Raw genomic sequence first — 18058 nt, forward strand, 5'->3', positions numbered from 1 at the left:
CCAATGACAATGTCACCTCTCCATTACTTTCCTAATCAAAATGGCAAATGAAAAGTACAAAGTTTGAAACATTTAAAGCTACATTTATATCACTGATGAAAGCGCTTATTTAGGTTTTTTAATTCAAACTGTTAATTTTATCTAAAATATTTCATCTTAAATTAATTTATAACCACAGAAGAAATATAACTGGAACTTTATAAAAAAGAGAGAGAGAGAGAGAGAGAGAAACAGAAAGGAAAAAAAAAGTAATAGGTAATTTCATATGCATTTCCGTATATCAAACCCAACATATTTTATGCTCAAAACTTTTATAATGTGGAGGTGTCTGATATTCTCATTCATATTCTGCCCAAACAGCTGCCATTCACCACCTGCAGTGCAAAACCCACTCATACTTTTAAAAGCTTCTAGAATTAGTTAAAAATCTTCTTCCAAATCAATTCACCGAACTTCAAATGTCATCCACACCTTTGTTTGGCAGTCAAAAAATGTATCAAAGTGAGAAGGTAAATAACACTAAGATTTCTTCTGACTCCCCTCCAAGTCCACAAACCCTTTTCCGTGCTAGCATGATATATTTTGAATGATGCTGAAGAGTTACAGAGTGAAATGGGCACAGGATGAAAAGGTATACTAGAAGCGACCTATATTTTTGGAGACATGTCTACCTGGAAGCCAGTTGCTCGTCCACAGAACACATTACAGACCATCAGTTTAGGACTGATGCCAGCTTGAGGAGGCAGACTTGACACATACTGTCAGCTGTACAGCACTGGGACTAGTGAAGCCAACTTCATACTTACGGAAGCGCCTGGACACTTTTGCAACATTGTCCCTTCAAGGACGACCCAGATGGCCTCCACCCGTCCAAGCTGGGGTAGGTGAGGACCGTGCAGGCTCTGGGGCCAGCATGGCTACTGAACCCCAAAAGGAATAGCCTGTGTGTTTAGGAACAAAAAGGGACTTGTTCTCTTTCATAGCTACGATACTGTAGGTGCTTCTTCAAGGGACTTCCTATGTCTGGGAGACCAAAAGGGGCAAGAGGTGGCCAGGTCAAGATGGCTTGGCATGGAAGCCACAGCGGCAATTTATTGTAACTACAGCCCCCAAAAAAGTCCACATAAATTAGAGGTTTTGATAAAGATACACTCTACACGGACAAGTTGCCAAGGAGGGGAGAGCAAGCTGGCCCAGCACACGGTAGCTGCCCTGATTCAACCTGCCAACAAACACATCGTATTATTCTGTCACTGTCCCCACACACGTGGTGCCTTCCTTGCAGTTTAGAAAACTAATAGAAACCCACTTCCTTTCACACCACCGGGGGATTGCAGCACTACATGAATAAGACAGATCATTTGAGAGGAAGATTTTCCCGGGAATTGCAATGTTCAGAAATGTATCTATCTGTTCCTATGATTTCTAAAGTTCTACCTGTATAAACATGGACACGTTCCACCATGGAAATTTCATATTGTTGTCAAAACTATTGGAAGCATATTAAATCAGTGAAGTCCTGCCAAAGGGGAAAATAATAACGACGAAGTGAGTTAATTCCGAAAAGTAATTTCTTAGCAAATAATCTAATTACCTTTTATACTATCAAAGAAAGGAGCACAGCATTTTCTTTCATTTCAAATATACTCGTATGCTAATAGGCATAAACTGCTGACAAAATAAAGATTTAATACTCTTTCAATCGAAGAAGAATGATTTATTTTTAATCTAAGAGGAAGATATTGCAGCCATAAAAGATGATAAGAATGACTAAACAAAGAATGAATAAAACATAGGCTGTGTGCACTTGTGAGGTTTTTCTCATTACTACAATTCACAAAACACACTCAACATATCAAATCAAGGTTGGAGTCTACCTGCCTTCAGAATTAGGAGCTGCAATTTTAGGTTTTGTTTCTGCCTTCTCTTATCTATTGACAAGTTTGTGTCATTCTCTGTGTTTACTGGTTAATATGTGTATTCGGAGCAATTACATTCTATTTCTGCCATAAAAAGTTTCAATATTTCAAAACTAAGCTGAATGTGGGAAGCCATTCTGCAGTCAACCTAACAGGAGATAATAAAATGCATAAAGGAAGCGTGAAGGAAAACTGTGCAAATAAGCTACCACCATCATTCGTTAGATAAGCATCACGGATATCAGGCTTCGTAACAACAACAGAAAGTAAAGGTGTGGCTTACTGTTGAGATGTAGGTCACTGCTGCCTTCTTTCTGGGGTCACTTATCTGCCTGACAATCTTTCTTTCCTATGGTTACCACAACGAATCTCTTGCCACACTGACATGAAAATCCTCAGGAAGAGGATGTGTGAAGTGATATTTTTGCCTTTGTCTTGAACACCCTGTGGATATTACACACATGACGTCCTCATTGCTGCAAGACCAGACATATAAGAAACGTTCAAGACTGTTTTAAAAGCCAGGTGGCATGAAGACATACCTTGGATAGTGAGCAGAATTATACAGATGAGAGAGATGGAAAGATGGCATTTCAGACACATGAGGAAAAGATAGCCCAAGTCTACACATTTGAAGGTACCTGCTTGATTCTGAGAATGGCTGGTACCTTGTAACATCATGGGCCTTTGAGCAAGAGAAAGGATGGAGACTGTGAGGGGGGCTTTGTGGATGACGTGGCTGGAAAGAGACTGAAGGACAGACTGGAAAGGGAGTCAATGGTTGCTGAGTTTGGGAAACATAAAAGATCTTGGAACCAGATTTTCAATCCATCCGTCATTTAGTAACTGTTTCGGCATGTACTAGGTGCTAGATATTGTTCCAGATGCTCAGATTCAGCAGGGGGGGAAAAAAACATCCATAATGCTTCACAGAACTAAAGTGTGGCTGGAATTCAGACCATTAGACTACCGAGTACAATAAATTTTCATAAATATTTGTTGCCATGCCAATCGGCGATATGAAGACACCTGACATTTGGATGTCGGAGACAGATTCCTGAGGAAGTAATATTTGAACTAAGAATTAAGGGATGAATCACAGCCCTCTGGAAAAAGAAAGAAGGAGGTTAGCTTACAGGAGATTGTATTCCAGGAGAAATAAAAGGAACTACTGAGAAGACAAACATAACACGTATTGGCAAGGATGTGGAGAAAGTGGAACACTTGTGCACAGCTGTTAGAAATGTAAAATGGCGCAGCCACTTTGGAGAACCGCCTGGCAGTTTCCTAAAAGGGAAAATGTAGAGTTACCATCTGACATGGCAATTCCAGTGAAAATTATACCTCCAAGAGAACGGAACACATATGTCCACACAAATGCACAACTGTGCATGGCAGCACTATTCATAACAGCTAAGAAGTGGAAACAACCCCAAAGCCTAGCAACTGATGAAGAGATAAATAAAGTGCTATAGTATCCATACAATGGAATGTTATTTAGCATGAAAAGGAATAAAGGACTCATTCATGCTACCACATAGGTGATCCTTGAAACCATTACGTGCAGTGAAAGGACGCAGACACAAGCCATAATTGTGTGATTCCATAGACGACAAGCTCACAACAGGCCAGTCGAAACAGACAGCAGATTAGTGGTTGCCTAGGGTTATAGGGGGTGGGGTGGGGAGGAGGGCACCGCAGGGAGACAGGAAACGACTGCCAATGAGTATGGGGGTTCTTCTAGGAGGTGATGAAATGTTCCTAAATTGATTGAGTTCGTGACTGCAACACAATCTGTGAATACTCCGAAATCCCTTGAGTAGCACATTTTAAATGGCTGACTTGCATGATATATGAATTCTATGAAGAGTCAAGCTCTTGAACCTATTACAAAGCCCAGGATGCAGTAAAAAGCTTAAGTCCTTCAGGAAACAGAAAAAATCCACTATAATTAAAACTGGAGAATATGGAAGGGAATATTAAGGGATGATACTAGAGATGTAAGCAAGGGTCAGATGTTTCTGGACTTACAAGCCATGTTAAGAAGTTTGAATGCTAAGACTCAAAGAAAACAATTAAGTTTATGAACCAGGAGAAGGCCATGATCGAACTTTTTTTTTTTTTTCTCGAGAGGTCATGAAGGCTGGCATTGAGGAAAACAGATTAGAGGAAAATAAGACAAGAGGCAGAGATCATTAAAATGCTGCAGTGGTAATTCAGGAAAAATGATGGTGAACTGGTCTAATGTATTGGAGACAGAAAGGACAGGATGGGTTGGAGAACAATTGAGAATCAGATACAATGAGACTTGGTGATTTCTTAGAAGGCACCGAGAGAAACACTAAACAGTTACAGACTCTGCCTTCGTTACTGGCTGGACTATTTGGGAGCTAGTAATATAATTCATGGAAATTAAAACTTGAGGACATTGAGGTTTTGTGAAGCTGGGTAAAAAGAGACAGCAACATCACATGGGTTAACTTTCAAACACCCATTAACTAACGAAGCGTGTATTTCAAGTGAGACATTAGCTGTATGGCTCTAGAGCATCTTGGTAAGTACATTAAACCTGTAAGATACTTATTAAAAATCCTGTCTTTACAATTTTACTCTACGCAAGAACACATGCATTCAAGTTTTCTTTTATATTTATCAATAGCATTTTGTAATATTCTTTACAAATAAAGTCTAGAATCAGGAAACCTTTTTTCTTCTAGTTGAAAGCATGTTGTAAATGCAATCCTTCTTTTTGTGTTTGTTGGGTATGCAATACTCTGTAAATCATACTACGAGGTAACAGCAAAATGTACAAACAAGGCAATAAAGTAAATATTCAATATTTGATATCTGTATGCATTTTTAATACCATTTGTTTTCCTAGAAATCTAACATACATCTATCAAGCTTTTCAGTAATCTGAAACAATATAAAAACCTTGCTTATTTTCACTTATTCAAGTAAAATATTGAGTATAGGATTTTACCGAGGCATAATGATAAATTGTGTCACATTAAGGTCCTGGTCAATTTCATAAATAACAAAATAATAGTGGAAAATGTTTTGTTCGTCTAAGTTTTGCTTTGTCTTGTGCACCTGAAACTAATAATAAATAAATAAATAAATAAATAAATAAATAAATAAATAAATAAACAAATAAATAAGAAAATGTTTTGTTGTTTTGATATTTTAGACGTAAATCAATAAGTTGTACTTGATCTCTGAGCCAATGAATTTGAGATTAAAGGGACTGAGTCTATCATCCTAATAGGTGTGGATAGTCACCATGTAATGTGGTGTCTTAGAAGACAAAGAATCTTTGAATAAAACTAAAGCTTCAAGAATGAGATTCTTGTCTTAGATGGCTAACATTCAAATAAAAGTTTAAAAGAATTATGTTGTTCAAACAAGATTAATTGTGAGTAATTCATGACAGTGATTTGCTAAAATTAAAAGCGTAATAAGTACTATAAATTGTAACAATAACAACCGTAGCGACCCCATTGTGTGAGCACCTGTTATGTGCTAAGAATAAATTAGATAATTGATGAATATATTCCTGACGTTCACAAGGGCCCTGGAAGAAAAGTACATTTTACAGCTGAGAAAACTGAGTGGGGGGAGAACAGCAGAAGAATCAGGAATCTAATAAGAAAAGTAATCGGGTCACAATAGCAACATTTACTCACGTTCTCCTCTTTCTGAATTTCAGAAGGCCAAGTCCCTTACATAGCAGGAAAATGTTTCCAGGAAACTGGAGTGGGCTCCATTTCTATTTAATACAAAACAGTGAGCACTGTAATATCTTTTTCTTTCATTTTTAAATCTCTTTTTGTGTGTGATATGCTACTTGAAAAAGTCAGCAGACTGTCTTAACTTGTTAACAACTTAAAACTTAAATTACCTAAATACATTTCAAAAAGATGTATTGTATTATGTTTGATAAATCCCTGAGACACATAAAAACATTAAATGGACAAATAATATCTCTGGTTTCTAATTTTCTATAGTGAAGGCTACAAATTATTCAACAATTACACATACTATTTTTTCCCAATTGTTAAGAAACTGCTTAGAATTTTTTTTTACAAAAAGCTCAGACCCCATCAGAATAATGGCATGTGTACTAACCATTCTATTAGATAAGTGCAATGAGTTATATTTCACTCTAGATTATTTATCTTTAGTTCAAGAAATTGATAGAGTGCTATCAAACAGCATATGTTCCTTTTCACAGGTTAAAATAATTATCTTTTTGAGAACATTTTGTTAACTTCATCAATAGAGATCTAAATTCCATCCAAGCCAAAAAAAAAAAAAAAAGTTATAAATGAAAACCTCGATTGGAAAAATAAGTAGGTAGAGGTTTTTACCTTGTAGAAATATTTTAAATAAAATTGCAATTCCATAACTTTATTGACCGTCCCCTTTGGCAGGGTATGTGTGGAACAAAACACAGTTGTCAGATGGAGGTGAAAAGATATGATATAGAGAAACAGTGGAGTCTGTGCCTGGTCCTGAAGGGACTGACACATACAGAAAAAAAAAGAATGCTCACAGTGCCAAACACTGCAAATACAATAGACAGCACTTAACACTTAGAAATAGAGTCAGGGTGTTTAGAGAACGTGAACAGCAGTGCTACGGCATAAAACTCATGCTATGAAAAAGGGTAAACTGTTTACAGGATCTTTTCAATTGGTTCCGAAAACTCCCCAAACAACCAGACCTGAATAAAATGTATTTTCTCTCACTCAAATACCCTTACACATGTTTCTTTTCATTACAGTAGATTTGTTTTTAATCTAATTTATAGTCATATGAGTCATCGCTTATGGTGTAATTTTTTTTCCTGTATAAAAATTTCCCAGATATAGCTATTAGTGTCTCCCCAGTGGAAGGATGTATGCCATTTCTCTGGTTGATTTTTATTCTCCTCTTTCAATTTCAAAAACAGTGATCACATTTAGAAATGCAAGGGGGAATTCATCGGAAGCAGACTGTCAGATGATGTAGGTGGAAGAAATTCTAGCGCCAAGCATGATAACATTTATTCCAATTGTTCTGACATTTTACTTGCATCACGGAAGATGGAAAATACAAACTTACATATCTTTCTCTTATTTTGCCCAACCAAAACAATTTTATTTCTTTACCTCCTTGTTATCATTACCAAGAAATCAGAAAAAGTACAGTAAGCTATGCATATTTTTATGAGAGTAACTGTGTGATTAAGCAGAGCATCTGACATTACAATATAAAAAAGCATGACCATCTTCATTCAATGGGCAGAAAAGTATCCATTGTTCTAATCTGGGAAATGACTTTTTAACAAAGTTCTTGAGAACTTAACTTTTAAGCAAAGTTCTTGAGGGTCACTAAGTTTTTGGGTGTACTTGGAAAATTGAATGAAGATTTTAGATGTCGTATCATTAGCCTATCATCCTGAAAATAGAATTTAGCAAGTAGAATAACGAGGATGTTAATTATTTTCCTTTACTTCTTTTTCATCCATCCTTTAATTCTTAGCAATTCTCTCTTGTTATTTTGTTTCTGTTTCTGTTTTGTGATTATTTGACTCGTGTATTATGTCTGTCTTGGTTTCTCCAAAAACATCACTGGTGAATGAGAAAGCAATGAAGATTTAATAACTTGGCAAAATACTTATAAAAATGACTTCAGATTTTCAGTCTGGTATGTAAAGAGCTTGGAAGTATCATTCCATTCTAACAACAAGAAAAAAGCTGAATAAACTTAAATTTAACAACTCTTAGATCCATCAGGATTGAAGTCACAGGGGAAACTGTTGCCCCAATAACTGGACAGACAGATGGGTACAGATAGTCACAACTTTCCAAAAACAGAAGCTCACAGCTGGAGCCAATATCACTAGGGACATTTTAAAGTACAGTTGATCTTTGAACAACATGGGTTTACACTGCACAGGTCTACTTATATGTGGAATTTTTCAATAAATATATAGTCAGCCTTTGTATCTCTGGGTTTCGCACCTACAGATTCAACCAACCATGGATCAGAAAGAGTATGTTTGACAGGCAGTTGGGAATCTGTGTATGTGCAGGGCTGACTTAAGTTATATGCAAACTTTCAAATGGGGGGGATGACAGCATTCCTCACCCCTACGTTCCTCAAGGGTCAAGTATGTAATTGACTGCTTGCTAGAGGTTCAGTGTAGACTAGTGTAACAGTGAAAAACTCCAAAGGGACCCAGTCTTACAGACGCTCCCACATTTGGCCCTATCATATTCTTACTAAGAAGAGCACAGAATAATTCTCTAGTGCTTTCAGCACAGGGTGCAGAAGTGTAACCATTTTGAATTATGCCCAGAAGTCCCTCTTCCCTTAACAAGGCCCGCCCTGAAAGGTAACTATTTTACCAGAGCCTAACTAACCCACTGGGGTTATACCAGAGCCTAAGTAACCTGGAGGTAGGAAAACATCAAACCCAGCCCCCTCTAGCTTTCCATGTGAGGGAAGGGAAATAACAGATTCCAGCTCACTAAAAGACAGAAACTAAATCATGGGACTACAGAATGCTTCCGCTCCCCATTCAGCTTACCACGTCATCAATGGGGTTCCTGTAAAATAGCAGGGGATAATAGCTAAAAGAACTGCAAGGCACAGATCTGACTTAAGAAGTCTCTAGGGACACCCCAAAACAAAAGAAGAGACTCGAACAAAGCTCTATCTACATCAGTTCCTTTTACCTGATACATCATGCCTGTTTCAACAAAGACTTATAAGCACGCTGCTAAAAGGTAAAAAAAAAATACTCTGAAGAGACAAATCAAGCATGAGAAACAGATTCATGAATGTCAGAGATCTTAGAACTATCAAACTGGTCATTTAAAACAACTATGATTAATACACGAAGGACTCTAATGGAAAAAATAATAATGTGTAAGAACAGATGAGAAATAGAAACAAGAGCAATGGAAACTCCAAGAAATAATCAAAAGGAAATGTTAGAAATCAAAAAGATTGCAACAGAAGTGAAAAACGTAATTGATGAGCTCATCCGTAGGCTGGACGTAGCCAAGAAAATAATCTATGAGCTAGAAGACATAGCAGTAGAAACTTCCAAAACTGAAATTTAAAAAAAGAATTAAAAAGATGAAATAGCATACCCCAAAACCTGTAATGGGAATACCAGGAGACGAAAATGAGAGAAAACAGAAGAAATATTTGAAGAAAATGACTGAAAATTTTCCAAAATTAATGACAACCACTAAATCACAGATCCAGGAAGCTCAGAGAACACCAAGCATAATAAATACCAAGAACTCTGCACCTGGACTTATCATATTCAAACTGCAGAAAATCAAAGAGTAAGTGAAAATCTTGAAGAAGAATAGTTGTGCCCTTCTTCCTGTTCTTCTCAGTCAACCCTCTGGGGTTCTCATTTGCATCCTGGATTCAATTTGCATCCTGAAGATCCAATTCACATGTGAAAAGCATGCTAAATATACGTAGATACATTACTTGACTTAAAAAGCTTCCAGAGTGAAAAACACAATTGCACACCAGAGTAAAAGTGAGCTGACTATTCCTAACACCAAAAAAGTAACCCTTAATACTGGTCACTGGGTCACTACACAAATGGACTTAAGAACAGAGTTTTGTGGGGGAAAAAGTCCACACACGTAAAAGAGGTTTACCAGTTGCCACCGTCAGTTCTTAACTCTAGTATGGTGAGCTCTATTGCTCCCAGTCCAGTGAGAGGCATTTTCTGGTCCCTTGAGCAGAGCCTGTTCCAAAGTGCACACAAGCAAAGGATGACTACGAATGAACATTTGCAAAAGCTTTGAGCAGTGGCAGCATCTTTTAATAAATACACAAAACATACATTGTTGATGCTCCTCATTATATTTCATCACTCCCTTTATATTTAACTGCTGCTGTGACTCCAGCACAATGGTAGCTTCTCACCTAAGTCCCTGCCTCCCCCTTAGCTGTCTAGGGCTTTCTCTGAATCCACAGGTTATTCTTCTTCATTTAACAATGTACCTCCTGGGCTCTGTCTTCAAACAGTAGAGGAAGGGGGACAATGGATACAGGTCCCAGCTTCCCCAGCCTCCAGTGGCAGAAGTATGACGTATGTTTCTCAGAATGTTCCAGTGGTATTGGCCCCCAGCTTCCCACAATAGTTACCCACTTTAGAGCACACCCCATTATTGGCTTTTTGCTTTTCCTTAACTATCTCCACTTCTTCACGTGTGCTTCCTTGGATCACCTCCCTTATAAAATACGTACAATCAAGTCTTTCTCTTAGGTCTCCTTTTGAGGGAATGAAACTAAGAGGGTTGCTACCCGAAGTGGCCCTGAAGGAAAGATTGTGGAATTGGTCCTTTTGCTACTTGGATGACAATGGAGACTATGTTACTGGGGGCACGTTAGACCCTGTATGCTGTGGCCTCACAGGTATTAGAATTCTCACTTCTGCTGGATTGGGATGAAGCAGAAGTGGATGAAGGACGAACTTAGGCAAGAGTTCGAGCGCTTCGCAATGTGAGGGTTAGGAACCTGTGAGGGCTGAGGAGTTCTCTTCCCTAGAAGCCTTTACACAGAAGAATGAGAGGCTCCAGGCAGCCAGCTCTCAAGTAGCAACATCTGAAAATATTTTACTCTTAAGGAGCATGAGGGCACACTGAACGGATTCTGTTCACCTATGCTAAAAAGTCAGGGCACTCATGGAGAAGGAGGGAGACCCTGAGATAGTTGCCCCTCCCACCCTTTATTATCTCCTATCTATTGGAGAAGCAGCTTCTTCGCCAGGCCAACTGGAAGACCTGGTCAATATGTGTTAGCAGGATAAGGGGAGCCCATGTGAGGGAGACTCTTGAGAGCGTTAGAACTGCAGGGTGGCGGAATGTAAGATTGGATACAGGAAAAGTTACTGATAGGCGGGTCCTCTCCTGAGTCTCTAGTGACTCCATATTTAATTTGTTGGCAAAGACATTTGGAGTTTTCAGTTTTCTGAAATGCTCTCAGGATCTTGGACGTGATGGTTGGCAGCAGTAAATTAGTTGGGGATGCTGGAATAGCCTCGAGAGATTACTGAGGTCGAGATTAGGAGGCCCCAACAGGTGAGCATGTTTTAACGATGTATTACCTGACACCAGATGTCCCCTAGATGGCTACGTTCCCTGGGACGGACCAGAGGACCCTCCCTTCACTAAAGCAATGGCAGAGTACACAGTGACATAACTGAGAAAACAGGGGCTGTTCTGTGTAGGAAGGCTTCATGCTCTGCGATGCTATCATGGAACTGGGCTCCATCATTTTTATGAATGATGGTGTTCTAGCAAAACAGCGGCCAGATGGTGTCAGAGGTAAAGTGGGCTTTATGACAATAACAAGCAACAATATCTACCTGGCAACTAGGGACCCAGCCCTGCAGGGCCTGTTGCAGTGGCTTACAGAGCACGATGATCGTAAGGGCAAAAGAGTTGATGAGCCATGCCATGGAGGTCCTGCTTGGCTTCTAACAAAAACAAAAACAAACCAAGAATGGGTGAGCAGAAGGTTGAAGTCAGACCCCACAACAGAAAAACACAAACCTTCCACAAGTTTCCAAAACTAAGTCACATCTCGGACCCAGTTTCCAGAATTAAACCAGAAACTGAGTTTCATCGAGTGAGGTCCATGAAATTGCACTGAACACATATGCCGTATACAGTAAATATATTCCCGATCCTGGCTATCAATCAGAGCAATGGAACAGTGGGAAAGGGAATTACCTAGTGGTCCGAGAGCCACTGGACATAGGGATCAATGGTTCATCCTTACAGCAATTGAAACTTGTTCTGCAGTGATGTTTTTCGTCCTTGCCTCAGTAGGACTAGGCAAGTCCTGACAGCTTGACTGGTGTGTCACACTAAATAGCATTGCCTTAGACCAAGGAAGTCACTTTATAGCAAAGGAGATGGAATAATGAACGCGCACCCGTAAGAGCCACCCAGAGGTTCACACCTTGAATTTTAGAATGAACACTCAAAGGGGCATCTAAGATAACTCACAAGAGACACTCTGTTGGGTTGGAAATACGTGTAGTCCTATGAATATGTATCTAGATCTAACAAAACCAGTTACGTCACTTTCTATGAGGATACTGCCTCTTCTCAGAGCCCAGTCTTGCTCAGCAGTCATGTGGGTTTAATGAAATATGTGAGTCATCATCTGATCCTAGCAATAGGAAACATACTAAAACCCTTCCAACCCATAATGAATATGGACATAATATAATTAGATCAGCAAATCAAGCAGAGAATTTAAAGTCTAAATGGAAGACAATTAAAATGGTTGCCATTATTCACGCTGAGACACTGATCCTGAATAGCACACGTACTACAAGAATTGTTAGGAGATAAAAGAGCCAATTGCCTGCCCAGTCTGACCAATATCACATTGCCCAACTCGTTCTTGGAAGAGCTTGGAAGTGAGAAGATTTGAACCTCCAGAATGAAACAGAAAACTGGCCCCTTCTTCTAAAACAAGGAAAGTGTGCTTTTAAACTTTAAAATTCAGCTACATAGGGTTTATTAGGCACCAAGAATAATCTAGATACTTTTAAATAAGCATATGGATTGAAATAATATGCAAAAGCCTAAGAGTTCTCACACTTTGTGGCAACACAAGACACCAATATTTTAAATGCCCATTTTCTGTCCACAGATATCTCGAGGATGACAGGCTAAGCCTGAAACACCTAAAGTTACCAGACTCGCAACACTTAAAATTAATTACAAATAATTCTCATAAATCAAATGCTGAGAAATACACTATCTTAAAATAGATATTAAATTTGTGATGATCAAAATTCAGAGTTTAGAAAAGTCAAGTAAATGATTTAAATATGTGGTGTTTTCAAGTTGTTCTGGCACAATTTAATTTAAAATTTACTTAACAGTTTTGTTTTACTTTACTTTTCTCCTTCCAGAGTTTTTCTTTCTTTTAACTCCCTTCATCACAACAATGACATTAAACAAATAGCCTACTCTACTACATTTTTAAGTTATGTTTCTTTTGAAATCATTGTGTTTATTTAGCTCCAAGTACTTTGATTTGGTGGCAGGTGTAGGGTGGCTGAGGTAGGAGTAGAAACGGATTTAGATGAGTAACTTTGTTTCGGTACAAACACCACACAAAAGAGACAAAGGGAGGAAAACAAATGTTGAGAACTATACCTCTTCAATTTAAGTTTTATGAGAATTTAGAAAATCAGAATAACTCACTTATAATAAAAATGTAAACTTGCAATCATTACACTTTAAAGTGCGACATATATTTTCATTAAAACGCAATCGTTTGAACTAAGTAAATACATTTGAGAGAAAAAAAGTTACCATTCTCATTATTTATAGAACAAGACATTTTTTAAAATAAATTATCTGAATTTCATTTAAGCTACTGCCCAGTCACATTTTTAGCTGATATTCATCCCCATAAATATATCATGTAATTCATATTATTTTATGTTTCATATTAGAGAAGGAATAGACACCCTCAGATGAGAAATATAGATTTATTGCTGAATATTAAATTTTATAAAGATTTGAAACTTTTTACTATTAATAAAAAGCAAGTGTCTATAAATGAAACAATTTTTGTTCATAAGAATTATGCTGTCATAAAGGAAGCACCACAGAGATGGTCTGGCCCACTCCTTGGTATGCAAATGAATAAACCTGCAGTTAGAGACATTTAATGACAATCCTAAGTGATAGAAAACTGGATGTTAGACAGCTCCTGAAATCTTTCTACCAAACTGCCTGACATATAAGGAATGATCCCAATTTTTTTATCAGACAGTAATCCCTTCTGACCCCAAACATTTAGAGAGCAACACCGATGGAAAGAAAAATATAATTTTTAAGGAACAGGAAATATCTTCCCAGTTTTTAGGAAAAAAAGGGCCTCAAAGTTCCAGACCCACCATTAAGTATTATCTAGTTTTCCCAAACATGATTTTTAAATGGTCCTAAGAGCAATCTGTGAAAAAAAACAATTTAAATCATGAAAATGAATCATGACAATATGAGGCAACATTACCCATTTTATATAACCTGTTCCTTAAGAATGCAGGGGTCTACAAGTGTGACTCAATAGATTAGGGAGAAAAAGGCCATACACACATTAGCTATTATCACTCACGTTGATGTGATTGGTTTGGGCTTTAAATTTTCAACCTCTTTATCTTAACCTGTTTCATGATTCATTTCTCACAAAAGGTGATATTTCATTGAGAAACATAACCTGGTTCCTATAGGTGACCGAAAAATTTCACGGTAACGGATGCCACCGGTAAAGCCCAAACTGCTGTTATCTGCAAACCCTAAATTTCTCAAAAGAATAAAGGCAGATTTTCTTTCAGAGTCTCATTCTAAACCTAAACGGACGTAATTTTTCAAAGGGGCAACTTGGTTTACCTACCTCCCGTCTACCTTTGCTCTTGGTTCCAATAAAGATTGCTCCAAAGTAAGGGTTATTTCAACAGCCTTTTCTCTTAGGGCAGACGTGCAGTCTTCTCTCCTTCATTCGCAAGCCCTTACTTCAGAACTCATCACATGTTGCTTTCTTCATCTGTATCAACTGCACTTGGTACAGGAGGTAACTCCTACATGCCATGCTTCCAACAATTCATGTATCTCCCTCAACTGGAAGTAGTAGGTAAGCAAAACATGAAAAGAACCTTTAGTTGCCACCCCCAGTAAGTGGAAGAATAGTACTTTCTTCTTTTAAAACCAAAAGTAAATTAGGAAAGGTATTACTTTTGTTTTCTTTTTCATATTCTCAGACAGAAAAGGACGTAGCAGATGACCGAGCAGAACCAAGGGACCAATGAACAATAAGGAACGATAAAAAAAAATTGCTATATATGTGTTTATATTGATATAGATGTATGTTCGTGTATAATTTTAAAGTGGGAAGAAACTTTTATAATAAGAGATATATAACAACATTTTCGTGTTTCATCATTGTAACAACAAAGCCAAGTCACACTAAAGTTGATCCAATTATGTTGATACATATGAAATAAACATAAAAATTTTCAAGGTGTTCTGTAGCAAACATGAAAGCATATAAAATGCTGGTCCAATTACTTAGGTACAATGATATTTTGAACTTAATGTCTTACTTGGAGTTGAGATTGCAGAGTTTTAGCAGTGGTTTTAGGTTTTGAAGTGCCAATGAAAAAAATAGACCCATAAAACAACTGTCATGAAAGATATAAAACAATCTTTCTTAAAGGCTTATGAAATTTGTGTATGGCTCATTTCAGAAGAAAAACGTTATTAGCCATATCAAATTAAATTGGCTTCTTTTGATTTTTAGGAATTTTTCTTGTTTTTGGTAAATGTCTCAAAAAACCAGTATACACATTTTATCAAATTGTCACAGCGAAATAACTTAGGGGTGTAAAGCATTTGATAAACAATTAGAAAAATTCCAAATACCCATGGCGTAAGTTCAATATACAGTAGGGACATACTGAGCTAGGAATCAAAACCAGTAATTAGCTTTATCACGCTTTCCAGCCTGTGTTTTTCATCCACATGTGCAAAGTTAAGCATGAGCACACAGAAACATGGTAGGACTGAAACAACTTTGCTTTCACCTGATTTAGAGTGACGGCTGATTGAACACTTGATCCGTATTTATAAAGCGACATCGGCATGTTCCTTCTGAAATGTTCTATCAGTTTGGATCTCTTCACGAAAGTTGCACACGGAAAAACGGTGTTTCCTTGTTCGATGCTTAGAGAGTTTGGTCCCTGCCGTAGTTTGGGGCTGTAGGAGGAAGAGAGTTTAAAATGTCTGTCATTTGTGAGCTTCTCAGTAACTTCCGCCCTGAGCTAAAACCTCCCACATGGAAGTAACGGTAATAGATGAAGGGAAGGGAGTAGTAGAAAGGGTCATTGACTGCCATTCAATTTACCGAAATGGCCCACTTAGAACACTTATTTAGACACCCCAAGCTTCACTTTCTCAGGCGTGAAGCCCGCGTGTGCTGAGCTGACAGAAGGTGTAGGGGCCATCGCCCTCCATGCTGCATGTTCAGGGTAAAGAAGAGACTACACAGTTGGAGTAAAGAGATACACCCCAGAAGGCAGGCGGCTGCGATACACAGCAGCCACGTAGAGATCTGCACCCTTACGTGAGGACCCAAGAGGAGACACTGGCAGAGGGCGCATGTTAAAGGCTGAGTGTCTGTTTCATTCCTACAAGCATCTGGTCTTCCCACATGTCAGAAGCCAGATGAAAGGACATCCGTTCCTCAATGAACATTTTCAAAACGGGCACATTTACTTCTTCTTACAAACATCTTTTTAAACGTAAAGTTTAGTTTGTGTGGTGACGTGAGTTATTTGGAAAATTAAATAGTGTATGTTGGTGTTCTTAAAAAATAAGACCTCCTTTAAGTTTCACGCAATGTTTCATTAAAAAAAGAAAAATAGGATGAAAATCCTCTGTGTGGAAAAGAATTTAAAGAACATTATTCTCGTCCTATAGAGCATAATTTTCTAGGCTGATAATTGCTTTTTCTTAGCAATTCAGAGTGCTGTGAATTTAAAGGCTGATGTCAAAAATAAGAGGTACTTGAAACTAAAAATGATCCCGTTCCCGCTCACCCAAAACACAGGTAGACCATAAATAACAAATATCATTCCCTTGGTTATGGAGGGAAATTAGTCTGGAAAAACATAAGGATGCAAAATATACTTTCACTTTTTCTCTCATATAATTCTCATGCTTCCTGTGTTGTGAATATAGAAAATGTGTTCAGTTTCTCTCGGTTATTAAGCATTCTATACAGTGTCTAATTCACATTTACGTTGGTCTCCGGTAACAGGCAGGCACTTTGAGCTAGCACAAAGAGGTAATATATTATTATCGAACATATTGAAATATTGTTCAGATCCCAGCTGAACTCATTCGGGCCTTTGTAAATAAAATTGTTCTGAGTATCCGAGCCAGATTCTGTGGGTAATTCGACACCCTGTCCAATAAGTGAAAATTCCTAGGACTTACACTGGCTTCATGTCCTTGGATCTATTTCTCAATTTAACTTAGTTTCTCTCTCTCTCTCTCTCTCTCTCTCTCTCTCTCTCTCTCTCTCTCTCCCTCCCTCCCTCCCTCCCTCCCTCCCTCCCCCACATACACGGATGTGCACCTCCACCCCTTTAATTTCCTCAAAAACAATCAATCAAACACAAACAAACTTTCATAAAAGGCACTTTGAGTCGTGACAGACTTTATACAAGTTCTGGGCTCCCCTGGGGATTCGCTCGCAGCAGCACTAATGGTTATAAATATGAGATGCCTGTCTTCATGGAAGTCATTTAGTCACACATGCATGAAGCTCACTCAGCCTCTCTCCCTCCAGACGCTCTCCCCTTTGCATTTCCCTTCCTTCATTAAGCAGAATAATTGAGCTCAATGCTTTCCACTCAGCTCTGCAGCTTACCTTGGTATAAATGCACCCTGACACAGCACATGCATCTGTGACTTTCTTCCAGCTCCACTTCTTAAATGGAAAGGAGCCACGTGATTCTTTTCTCTTGGATACCACAGGTGGTCATTTGAAAGCAGTCATTGGTGCTGGTCTGAAATATTTCTCATTTCCCTCCTTTCGGGCACACGGTAGGGTTGTACTTCCCGCCCTTCTGGGATTAGATGGAACAATGAGTAGTGAGGGTGAATGTCACTTCTGAGCAGAGGCAGTAATAGCCAGTGTGACCGCTCCCTTCCGTCTAGCAGGCCACCAGCCCTGCCTGCGTGTAACTGAGTGCCTACAGCGAAAAACACCTGGGCTGACTGACCCATGCTAGCATTACACACATTGTACAGTAGCAACTCGGTGTTCGAAAGTCTCCGTGGACGAACATTTCTGTTTACGAACACTGTAAACCCGGAAGTAAATGCTTCGGTTTTCAAACAGGCCTCAGAAGTCGAACATGTCACGTGGCTTCGGCTGAGTGTAAGATCCTGAAGCCCAGCTGTCAGCTGTCTTCGAACGTTTCAGAACTTGAACGGTCTTCTGGAACGGATTACATTCGACAACCAAGGTACCACTGGACAAGCAAAAAATAAACCAGTTGGCTTGTATCGTTTGTTGTC

At 38.5% G+C, this 18058-nt stretch overlaps 1 long non-coding RNA gene across 1 annotated transcript; it reads right to left on the minus strand.

Annotated features, from left to right (window-relative positions):
• Positions 1-5605: 5605 nt before the first annotated feature.
• Positions 5606-15715, minus strand: LOC141567795 (uncharacterized). The gene is made up of 3 exons (XR_012490635.1): positions 15556-15715; positions 14370-14593; positions 5606-5688 (listed from the first exon to the last, which is right to left on the minus strand). It is a non-coding gene; the product is annotated as an uncharacterized LOC141567795 (long non-coding RNA).
• Positions 15716-18058: the final 2343 nt, after the last annotated feature.

This window comes from Rhinolophus sinicus, linkage group LG12 (genome assembly GCF_036562045.2).
Source record: "Rhinolophus sinicus isolate RSC01 linkage group LG12, ASM3656204v1, whole genome shotgun sequence".
NCBI classification, from domain to species: domain Eukaryota; kingdom Metazoa; phylum Chordata; class Mammalia; order Chiroptera; family Rhinolophidae; genus Rhinolophus; species Rhinolophus sinicus.